Genomic DNA, 11394 nt, shown 5'->3' with positions numbered 1-11394 from the left:
GAACTCGTAAAGGTTTAAAAATGTTCACTTAAGCAAAACAAATAAACAAACAATGGTGGTACAGAAAATTTGCAAAATTTTTACTTTAGGCATCCATCATATCAACACACGTTAGAGAGGTCAAAACACTGTGTGACTCGCCCTTACTTCACCCAACAGCCTGATAAACTGTCCTCATGGCCCTCAATTAAAGTTATAGTAACAAAAACCATCAAACTCTTATATCCTCCCATCCATTAGAAATACTACATAATTTTTTCATCCACTTTAAACAATTCGAATGCCCTTTCAGAGATAAACTTATTACAACATACAAATAATCTAAAATGCCTGTAAATAAGCCTTTTAATCCATTCTAAATCAATTAACTGTGAACTTAAACTGTTTGTTGTAACCCCTTAACTGGCCACTCCAAAATCACCAAAAACACCTGAAAAAGCATACCCAAATTAAATCAGCTGCTGTTCCTGATCTCTTTGGAGTACATGCAAAAGTTTGGTCTCTTTGTGAAGAAGACAAGCTATACTTTTCATTTTTGCAGTCAAAAATGCTGTAACTGTAATGAGTATGTAGCTATTAAGTTTGGAACACAGAGAAATTATACAATTTTTGCCACGCATAGATTTTTCCTGTTTGTTTTCATGTAACTACACACTGAGTGTAGAAGGTATGGACTGGAAAATATAATGAAGCTGTAGAATGAAGTCTTTTTACCGTGTATTTCAAATTTTATAAAGATAGCACAAAAATCTACTGTTTTGTAAAGGTTTTTGTGTGCTGATCTCAGGCGTGGTCTCACATGTGAGCAGCCTTTGATATGCAGACTTCAAATGTCTGTAACTCCTCAATGCTTCAACATACAGTCATCAATGAGGCTCTAATCAAAGATACGACCCTGAGGAATCCTCTGATATACACAAAGTTACTGATAGTACAAATTAATTATAATTATAGACATTATAAATCAGAGGTTGCCCTAATTTGTAAAAGGAAAATGTTAGGCCTATTTTCAGTGATTCCTTCACACAGAAAAAATAAATTGTATATTGATCAAAAGTTACAGTAAATGTAAACACTACATATACACATAAAATAAAAAAACACAATCCTCCCAATAGTCCTTCTCTGATACAGAACTTACAACCCCCCCACCCACACAAACAAAACTTACACAAAGCATAAAGCTTTCTGTAAAACTTTAGAAACCTAATGGTCAAAAAAAGCTCTGAGCCACTGTCCTCCTCATCCTGCTGTAATAAACGTAATAAAGACCCCGTGAAAGCCTCATCGAGACTGTTAACCTTCCCTGACTCCAACACTGCTCTTGTAAATTTCCATATGTAAAACACACGCACAATATAAGTGGTGTAACAACAGCGTATGGTGATATTTTCTGTGTAATGGTGCATGTCATGCTCACCATTACATACATATTTACATCTAAACGGCATATAATACGAGGACGAGCTGAGAATAAAACGTAACATGTACCATGAATTGCCTTCAGAGTAACAGCTGTTTGTTCACTGGATTTTGTAGCGATAAAACTGGTCGAATCAGCGGTGAAATTCTCTAATAAATAATAATCCACTCTTGTGAGTCATTTAGTCACTTCGTTGAATAAATATAGCCTGTTTTTGATGCATTCTGACATCCGTTGGTGAGAAAAAGTATTGTAAACACTGTTTACGCGCGACGGCGCACACACTCTTACTTCCTGCTCAGTTTCACGCACGGAGGATGCACTGAATATGCAGGGAGTTTATGGTTTCATGTGAAAACCCACCCCATAGTGCCATATACCCACGTGTCAGGAATTTTATTGGCTATACATCTGTGGTTTCGGATCAGAACGATTGGAGAACATTTGGGGGCATGTCCAGAAAAGTCACGACACTGTCTGGTTATTATTGGCTCTGGAAAACCCATTTCATGATTGGACAAATGAGGTGTCAATCCAATTCTGAGGGTCTAGTCTGTCATATAAAAGCATCGTAAGGGCGGACTGCAGCGTTACTGTGACGCTATGAGACTTCAAAGTCGGAAAACACTACAAACGGCACGCGGGCCGTTTTTTAACTAAATTTCACAGAAGTGTATTTAGGCTCCTACTGCTGATACTCACAGAAGCTGAAATGCAGCATGTGGAAGCATCCATGGAAGTCTGGGTGCTGTTCCCAGACCTGCAGAATTAATACACTGAGTCCTTTTTACCACATTAACAAAGCTAAATGATCAAACCAACATCACTGGTTCAAATCTGAGATGGCATCAAAGAATTTTGGTGTTTCTAGAGTTTGTTTAGTTCATCTCTGTGTCCTTCCATCCTTCTGAGTTCCTCCAGAGTTCATGTTTCTCTCTTTATTAAATCTTTAACAATACTGGGGCCCGTATCCAGGCCCAAAATAATTTGCCAAAAAAAATCCACAATTGTTAGACTTAGACAACCTTTATTGTCATTCATTATACGTAAGTGTACGCAGAACAACATTTCGTTGCACTTTGGCTAAAGGGTTGGTTAAAGGGTTAATGGTCATTTGTTCACTTCCTGTTTTATTCTATTAACTAATTTCCTCTTGTTTCTTGTTTTGAGTTTCACTTCCTCTCCTCTAATCATGTTGATTGTGGTCACCTGTACCTCCTTTCCTCCCAGCTGTGTCTGGTCTTCATTAGTCCTCAGTGTGTGAGTATCACAGTCAGGTCAGTCCTGTGTTCAGTGTTGTTTCAGTCACGTATGCAGTGATTTCCTGTTTGTGTCTCTGTGTTTTCTGCTTTCTGGGTTTTGTGTTTCTTCAGCATCAAAGGCTCTTTCTGTTTGGGTCCTCACAAAGTAACTTCACACAGACACTGTGACACAGTTTGTGTGAGTAAAATCACAGCAGTAAAGCTGACTGCTATCTCCACCTGCAGTCTGGAAATAAAGCCAGTGATGCTCTCCCAGTCATTACACTGTATCTCTGCATTATGTACTGATTATAACATGCTTCACTATAAAACCTCTGAATAAATCACATTCATCAAAGTTTGGCTTGTAAAGTTCTCCCAGGGTGGGGGTGAGGGGGTTGACTCAAACGGACAATTACAGTGAAATCCACCCCAATCCCCGATCCCCGGCTCCATCACTGCCAGAGGTCAATGTGGCTGAAAGAACCTTTGATCAGTGGCCTCATGTCTGTGCATAAACACCAATCAGGTGCTTTGCATTCACAGTTTATGGGCCCTGTTCTGTTATCATTACACATGCTGCTCCTCAGGCTCATATTTAAGAAGCTGATTTTACTCAGATATGCACTATACTGCCAACAGTATTCACTCATCTGCCTTCACACACATGAACCCGAGTAACATCCATTCTTAATCCAGAGCGTTTAATATGATGTGGGCCCATCCTAACACGTCGGGTGGTGTGAATGGGCAGAGTTGGACCCAAATGCTGGACTCCATAGGCATAGGTCAACTTAAAAGTCTTTATTGTGAAATCACAAAAAAGGAACAACAAAATCCTCTTGGAACAGTGGTTCGCAAACCCAGGCCTCATGGCCCAGTGTTCTGCAGGTTTTAGATGTGTCTCTGCTTCAACACACCTGAGTCAAATATAGAAGTCATTAGCAGTACTCTGGAGAACTTGACTGCATACTGAGGAGGTAATTCAGCCATTTGATTCAGGTGTGTTGGATCAGGGACACATCTAAAACCTGCAGGACACTGGGCCACGAGGCCTGGAGTTGAGAACCACTGTCTTGGAAGCAAGACATGGAACAAAATCCAAGACACAGGCACATGACAAAACAATGATGCAACAACGAGCAAACAGGACTTAAACATGCAAGAGGATAATGAGGAGCACAGCTGAACATAATTATACTGACGAGAAAAGGGGAAGTAAAACTAAACACAAGCACGCACGACAAAGGACAAAGGACCACGGACCATGACACACCGTCTGCAGCTATAACAGCTTCAGCTCTTCTGGGAAGTCTTTCCACAGGTTTAGGAGTGTTTATGGGAATTTCTGACCATTCTTCCAGAAGCACATCTGTGAGGTCAGACACTGATGTTGGAGAGAAGGCCTGGCTCACAGTCTCCGCTCTAATCCATCCCAAAGGTGTTCTATCAGGCTGAGGTCAGGACTCTGTGCAGGCCAGTCAAGTTCTTCCACACCGAACTGGCTCATCCATGTCTTTATGGAGCTGCTTGTTGCACTGGTGTGCAGTCATGTTGGAACAGGAAGGGGCCATCCCCAAACTGTTCCCACAGAGTTGGAGCATCAAACTGTCCCAAATGTCTTGGTATGCTGAAGCATTAAGAGTTCCTTTCACTGGAACTAAGGGGCCGAGCCCAACTCCTGAAAAACACCCCCACACCATAACCCCCCCCCTCCACCAAACCCAGACTCCTCCCTCTGATTGGCAGCTGGAGAAGTGTGATTCATCCCTCCAGAGAACACGTCTCCACTGCTCTAGAGTCCAGTGGCGGCGTGCTTTACACCACTGCATCAACACTTTGCACTGAGCTTGGTGATGGAAGGCTTGGAAGCAGCTGCAATGGAAACCCATTCATGAAGCTCTCACTGTTCTTGAGCTGATCTGAAGGTCACATGAAGGTTGGAGGTCTGTAGTGATTGACTCTGCAGGAAGTTGGAGACCTCTGTGCACTATGACCCTCAGCATCCTCTGACCCCACTCTGTGATTTTACGTGGCCTACCACTTCATGGCTGAGTTGCTGTCGTTTCCAATCGTGTCCACTCTGTTATAACCCCACTAACAGCTGACTGTGGAATATTTAGTACTGACTGGACTTGTTGCACAGGTATCATCCTATCAGGGTACCACGCTGGGATTCACTGAACTCCTGAGAGCGACCCATTCTTTCACTGATGTTTGTAGAAGCAGTCTGCATGTCTAGGTGCTGGTTTATACAACTGTGGACATGGAAGAGACTGGAACACCTGGATTCAGAGATCTGGATGGTGAGTGGATACTGTTGGCAGTATAGTGTACCTCCCTCTGAAAGCAGACACTGATTCCTCAGTAAACTCCTATAAATGTTGTTTAACTGACTTTCACAGCAGTGAGAATAAAAGTGAAATCTTGGTTTTTAATCCTGCTCACTGTCAGGCAGCTTCATCTACAAATATTACTTCATCTCTCGATCTCTGGCAGCATGTTGTAAACCTTCTGTAAATTTCTTTTTAATAACATGAGAAGGTTATCCATGTTATCCATCCAGACTGGATTACTGCAGTTCTTTGTATATCAGACGGTAGAAGGCAGTACTATCAGACTGCAGCTGCTCCAAAATGCTGCTGCTGGACTCCTGACTGGGAAATAGAAACAGGAAATATTTCACCTGTCCTGGCATCATTGCTCTGCCTACCTGTGCAGGTTAGGACTCATTTTAAATCTTGGTTAATCCTCATTAGAGCTTGCATGGTGACTGCTGAGGTCAGCTGACCAGCAGCTGTTTGTAGCTCCAAGCACCAAGCTAACTTCAGTGGTCCCTCACTGCTGCAGCTCTGAAACTCACTCACAGTCTGCAGGTATCAAAAACAAACACACCTCTCCTCATTAGCCTTTCAGTTTGGGTCTCATTTACAGCTGAGTCTCTGTGAACAGGAAATGTTGGTTTTAATTATGTTCCCTTTTTGTGGCTCATTCTTCCTTCCAAATTGTTTCTGGTTGATTTTTATTTTGATCTGTGATTTTTTTAATTGCTTGTTGTTCAGTAATTGGGTCAAAGAGCTCCTTTGTTCTTGTGTGTGTTCCAACCACAGGACCTCCTCCTGTTGGAGCTCTTAGATCTTTTAGGAAGGAGCTTCTTCTGTGCAGGTACTTCTGAGTGGACCTGGAAAACTGCTGAGTCACTACAAACAGCAGCAGCTGGAAAAGCGCCGGTTCCTCCCAAAGATGCTTCACAAATACAACACCACACTTCAGAGTCACAGCCTGACTCTGGAGGAGGTTCAGCCTTCTGATTGGATATTAATTTCACCATCTGCTAAATTCGAAGTTTCAGTTAAGTTATTAAAATTAAGTCATCAATTTTCTAGATCCTGGGGTTTAACTGCAGAGAAACATTTGTTACAATTGTGGTGCTAATGCAAAGGTCACAAGGTCACTCTGTTAGGATTCATCCTCTGGGATCCACAAACATCCACAGGAAGCTGATGGAAATGTGTCCGACCAAATCAGCGTCCTAATGAGCCGCTGCTAGAAGCCCAAAATCCTGAGCTGACATCAGTCCAAGATTTGTCTTTCAAATGTAATAAAGTGAAAGTGTCTGCTTAAATGTGCTGAAAGGTGTTAAACAACAAGTGCTGCTGGAAGAGTTTCATTAAGAGAACATTAACACTGTGAATGAGGGATGGACTTTTCTTCACTTTGACACTTTGATCTGTTTTTCTTTGAATAAATGTTTTTGTGGGACTGAGGATACATTTGTTTAGATTTGGAGCTTTGATGTCATCTGTTCCTCTTGTTTGTGTCTGAAAACATGATGAAAAATCTGTGAGAAACAGAAATCAATAGAATTGAATTTCTGACAGCAGTCAATAAAAATGTCCCTGAGCTCAGTCTGTGACTCTGAGATGGAGGTGAAATGTGTGAACCAGGGCTGTGGTTTGCTGCTCTCTTCCTGTCACAAACACTGTTTGACATCTGTTCATCTTTTTGTTCAGGCTGCACGGATCATTTCTCACTGTGGGGAGCAGATTTATAACAGGAGCAGTAGTAGGTGGCTGAATGATCGAGTTTAACTTGATCTATTTTCAACTCACAGCCACTTTCTTTCGACTCAGCAGAGAAATCATCTTTCTGAGGATGATTATAATCATCTGATATGATTTGACCATCGCTTTTATCAATGGCAAGAATCAAACTGAATGTTTCTCTCTTCTGGTACCAGTATATCCAGTCATAATCACACTGTTCAGTCCCTCCACAGCTGAAGGAGACTTTGTCTCCAACTCTCCTGGTCAATGTTAAATCGTCCTGAATCAGCTGTTCTGCTGCCATGGTAAGCAGTGCTGCAGAGACACAGACAGATAGATGAAGGTCAGTGTGACAGTGTTTGTTCCAGGTTGAGTTTGTTGGCTCCTGATTGGCTGCAAACACTCACCTGAACACAGACAGCACAGAGCAACAGCTGGGAGGAAAAGCATTGTGTGCAGTGGTGTTTCCTCTGGTGAACCTGGGGAGAAGTGGCGCTCTGATGCAGCCGAGGCCAAACGAGGACGAGCTGCCAGATCAGACGAGGGCCACGTGCTTTCTAACGGCTCCTCAAAGCTCCCGTCGGCCCCTGCTGTGGGCGGCCCACAGATAAGACTGCTGCTGCTGATTGACAGCTCAGCTGAAGCTGCTGTGTGCTTTCATGGTCTTCATTTGAATCTGACAGCAGATCCAAAAATCTGGGTCACATGATGCAGAAAGACTAAAAAGACAAGTTTCCTTCAGGTTTCTCCTCCATGATGTCATCTTTGCTCTTCATCTTGTATTTGGCTTCAAACTGTCAGAACTGGGAGCTGAGCAGACTGCAGGGGCTTCATCGTCACTTAGGAAAACAAGAGAAAAATCTTCAGGTTTAAATTTTTACTTTTAACAAAGCTGTTGCTGCCATATGCTCATTATCTTGAGATGCATCAAGTTTCTACACTGCTGAATGATTCTGAGGCAAAGAATAAACTCTAGAGGGCGCTGTGGATTACTTTTGCTTATTAGACAAAATACAATTAGATATAGTCCAGGTACAAGATTCATAAGGGTTGTAAAACAATTCCTTAGTTATTCATATAAAATTAAACATCTTAAACATAAAATAACTTTAAACTGGAAACAGTTTAACCACTGTGGAAACATGTTAAGTGGCTTTACATTAATATTGTCATGGTCCTGGGCTGTGGCTAGTGTTTTTGTGTTGTGGTTTAAGGTTTGTGAAGTTCTGGTGTATTAGTCTTTGTGGCCACTTCCTGTTTTATTTTGGTAGTGTTTTGTTTCTTGTGCAGTGTGTTCAGTTTTGCTTCCCCTTGTCTCGTCAGTGTCATTGTGTTCAGCTGTGTTACCTGCTGTTTCCACTTTTCCTCGTTATCCCCTGGTGGATTTAAGTGTTTTCTCTGCTCGTTGTCGTGTTGTTGATGTGGCCATGTTGGAGTGTTCTGGTGTTCCCCTGCTTAGTTTTGACTTTTGCTCTTCGTTTAGCTCCCTCAAGGATTTTTGTATTTTGTTTTTTTTTGGTTTCACAATAAACATCTTTCAAGTTATGTTTGTTTCTGGCGTCCTGCATGTGGGTCCATCTCCGCCTGTCACCCCGCCCGACATGACAAATATAATCCTTACTGATCCCTGTTAGGGATTATTTTTTACTAAGTGAATAAAGGACAAATGTTTAAAGGTAAACTCCAGTAAATTAATAAACCATGGATCAACCAAATAATGGTTGATCCATGGTTTGAGATGGTTGAGAGCAACAGATCAGAAAGTACTAGACTAACTTCTCTGTTTCAGTGCATCTTATGTTGATACAAGGACGACTAATTAAAACATCAGGAGAGAAGATGCACAGGCTCCACTGTGGATGAGAGGAATCTGGGTCATGAAAAACCAGCTTGAACAAGACTGAGTGACGAAGGTCGACTAGTAGCACCCAGAGATGTTTATGTTATAGATAAGAGGAGGCTCAGAGAGAGAGAGAGCACACACAGGCCTGCTGTCTCCTCCGAGTCCCTGCATATGCATGTGTGATTTTTCTGATTCTTTAATATATTAAATGTTTTACTTTTTAATTAAAGTGTTTCAGGTGTCTTCCTTCATAAACAACCTGTTTACCTGTCACTGTCACTGAGCTTTACAGGCTCTTCCTGCTTCACAGCTGACATTCTGGTTAAAAAGGCATTTCATTTTTGTTTGTAGTTTCCTGTTTCCAGATCATTTAAAAATATCTTTTGCATTGTTCACATCATATTAAACTTGTCACCTGAATTTTGAAATGTTGAAATACCCAAAGTCTAAACACCTGGAGTTTTTCTGTCTTGACTGCAGACAGAGAATTTGAGAACCATCCACATTAAGTATAACGTCTCACTGCTGACTGATGAACTGATTAGATTTGATGGTGAGAAGTGTGAACAGTGCAGCTGGCAGACGGCCGCTTGCTCACCACGGGCTTCACTACCTGCTCACCTGAAGTTTGACAGCAGCAACAAGCAGCACAGACACACATTCACACAGTCAGCAGCAGCTTCCAGCACTGCACTGCATTCAGTCTGATCCTGGAAACTACATGGACTCTGATCACTAAACTACTCATCAATACAGCACAAAGTTCACTACATACACTGGATTCAGCTTCAGGTCAAAAACAGTCAGCACGGCTCACATGAGGAGCAAAGAACATGGGTTCAAAAAATGAAATAGTCCATTTTATCTGCATTTTTCAGATTTGTTGTATTGTTTAATGATTCAAATAAAAATCTAATATACTTAAAAAGATCCTCTCTCATGTTTGTGAACGTTCTGTTTAAGGAGGTAAATAAATTTTCTGTAATCAGTAATAAAACACATCAGCATTTTTGTTTTGATGAAACTTTATTTCCAAAAACCATTTACGGCTAAACGTTAATATTTTGTGTTTTTGTCCTTGTGGGTTTGGTTGTTGCATTTACCCAAAATTTATTTTTTATTTTACTTTTTAAATTAGGGCGTTTCCTCAGAGCAGCATTTCATGGATGTAACCACTCTGACCTTTTGACCTATTCCATTTTCAAACATAATGTATAAATGTATACATAAAACTACAATCACTGTTTACTCATTATTACATCAGCAGCAGCTGATCAGTGTGTTTGTGCAGATTCAGAGAAACAGCACCAACGTGTTCTGAAGTAAAACTGAATATGAACATGAACATTACATCATCACTGGAATATTGTTTAGACCAACACTTTATTGTACCTCACATCAAACATCTCGCACATATCTGCTGTCTTTAAATGTGTTCAGAACAGGAGCAATCATCATTATGTTTGAGTAACACTGCAAGGGGAATTTTGTTTGTGGGTAGAGTTTGTATGTTATGTGTCAAAGGGCGAGCGTAGCAAAACCACCCGAGGATTTCCATTTCATGAGGTTCAGCAAGTTTTCACTTTCAGGGAAACAGGAAGATGCTAACAATGAGATTCATGTCTCTCTTCATGCAGTGTTAATAATGTCTGTAAGTACTCTCAATGCAGTAAACTTGTTTTTTGTTTTTTTGTTGTTTATCAGACATTGTGAGTAATTTGTTTTCTTTTTGTCAGCATTAAAAGATTTGTATTTCATTAAAACATGAAGGAAAGTCACATTTGGCTCATTTTTAGGGACTGAATTGTTTCAACTCTGATCCCAAAGAACTGTGAGCAGGACCTGAGCTTCAGGTGGGCGATCGGACTCAGTGCAGCTCTGTGTGGGTGGAAGGTTCAGTGGAAAAAAGGGTTAGAGACAACAAGAGAAAAGACAAAGTACAGAGAGGGAGGACAGGAGCCAACAAACTCAACCTGGAACAAACACTGTCACACTGACCTTCATCTATCTGTCTGTGTCTCTGCAGCACTGCTTACCATGGCAGGAGAACAGCTGATTCAGGACCATTTAACATTGACCAGGAGGAGTCTCCTTCAGCTGTGGAGGGACTGAACAGTGCGACTTGAGTAGGTATTCTGGTCCAAAAAGTTTAGTTGTACTAATACAAATATGAAATTTGAGTTAGAGATTCAGGAAGTCAATCATTCAGCCACCTGCTGCTCTCCTGTTATAAATCTGCTCCTCACAGTGAGAAATGATCCGTGCAGCCTGAACAAAAGGCAGCAGATGAACAGATGGCAGGAAGAGAGCAGCAAACCACAGCCCAGGATCACACGTTTCACCGCCGTCTCAGAGTCACATCATATAATTCTCCAGTTTATGACATTTTTGAGAAATTACTAAAATATTCTCCTATAAATCTGAAGTTTACATTTTGGGAGATGTAACATAACTGCTCAGATTAAAGCTGCACAGAAGCTTTAATTAAGCTGTTCTGGGAGTGGTGGCCTAGGGGAGAAGAAGAGGGTTCATCACTGAGAGGACCCTGGTTCAAATCCTCGGGCTGGCATCCACTGTGGGTCCCTGAGCAAGCCCACCCCCCCCCAGGTTGGCTCCCCGGGTGCCCTTTGCTGCCCCCTGCTCCATGCTGTGCTGTGTGTACTACATACTCCATGTGTGTGATGGGTTAAATGCAGAGAATGAATCTCACTGCATGTAGTGACAAATAAAGCTCTAAGCTCTTTCTCTCTTTCAGATCACAAAATCTTGCCAGTCTTGATGGCACCAAAGCTGCAGGAGCCTGGGTTCCTCTGTCCCTGAGCCTCTCCTGCAGGTTCCAGC

This window comes from Archocentrus centrarchus, unplaced genomic scaffold, assembly GCF_007364275.1.
Source record: "Archocentrus centrarchus isolate MPI-CPG fArcCen1 unplaced genomic scaffold, fArcCen1 scaffold_64_ctg1, whole genome shotgun sequence".
NCBI lineage: Eukaryota > Metazoa > Chordata > Actinopteri > Cichliformes > Cichlidae > Archocentrus > Archocentrus centrarchus.
This window is presented reverse-complemented; position numbering follows the sequence as displayed.